We start from the raw sequence: 1099 nt of genomic DNA, 5'->3' as shown, positions 1-1099 counted from the left end.
CTAACTATATTAGCTCTGTTACCAAAGACGATTCAGTTGTTATTCTAAAGAATCCTCCTCTTGTTATGACATTGGTAAAGTTAAATGATATTTGGTATGATAATAATGCTTGCAAATTTTAAAAGAGTTATATAAGTTATCATTAAGAACCAAGAGAGCTGTAGGACTTGTTATTGTAGAAATTGTTTCTCTTATCTCTATGATTGCTGTTGTCTCTACTTCTGCTGTAGCTTCAACACAAGAAGTCCACACGGGTAAGGTAAGTTTTTAATTGGGCTAGTGCATATTGTGACAAAAAATTTAAAGCAAAAGAATGTATAATCAATCAATTATGGCCTAAAAGTTAAGGGGATGTGGTCAAAGACCAGTCACTTCTTTTGGAGGCCCTTAATAGGCTTTCTTTTGCTTATTTCTTTTGGCCCCTGGGCAATTCAGAGGCTTTTATCAAGCAGCAGGTCGAATCCATAGCCTCCCGTCCCATACAAGTCCGTTATCAAAGACTGCAAATGAGTGATAAAGAAAATCCTTGATGATACAGGCTAATAAACCGGGCAGCCAGAGACAGGTAAGAGACAGTGGCCCCTGTTTCAACCTAAGACAGGCGCCTCACCGTAGCTGCTGGGTTAGCCCATGACGGGTAAGATCAGTAGGTGCGGTGTCCAACCTAAGACAGGCGCCGGTTTCATACATGGTCAAACAGGAGAGCACCAAAGGTAATCCTGTTGCGCTTTTGCAGTCTTCAAATAATTATTAAAACAGGGAGGATCTGTTGGAGACGTCTAGTTCAACCTAGCTGAAGCCATTTTGTAATTCTCTAAGGACACGTCTGGACATGTTGCCCCACCCTGGGAGGATATGTTTCAGTACTGGGAATGCCCTGCTAAGTTTCTGTTTACCAGATAACTTTCAGCTTACTGGAAATGACATGTTATTCTTCCCCATTGCGTACTTCTCCTCACCCATTGTGCTTCTGTGTATAAGCTGTGAGTGCTTTCAATAAAATCGAGACTTGATCGGAAATTTGACTTGTCTCAGATGCCTTTGTGCCTCCTGCCCCCCCCCTTTTTTTGTCTTCTTTCCTTCCCAGGGTCCCCATTGA

The sequence above is a fragment of the Elephantulus edwardii genome, unplaced genomic scaffold (genome assembly GCF_000299155.1).
Source record: "Elephantulus edwardii isolate Elephantulus edwardi_28Jun2011 unplaced genomic scaffold, EleEdw1.0 scaffold00167, whole genome shotgun sequence".
In the NCBI taxonomy this organism is placed as follows: Eukaryota; Metazoa; Chordata; class Mammalia; order Macroscelidea; family Macroscelididae; genus Elephantulus; species Elephantulus edwardii.
This window is presented reverse-complemented; position numbering follows the sequence as displayed.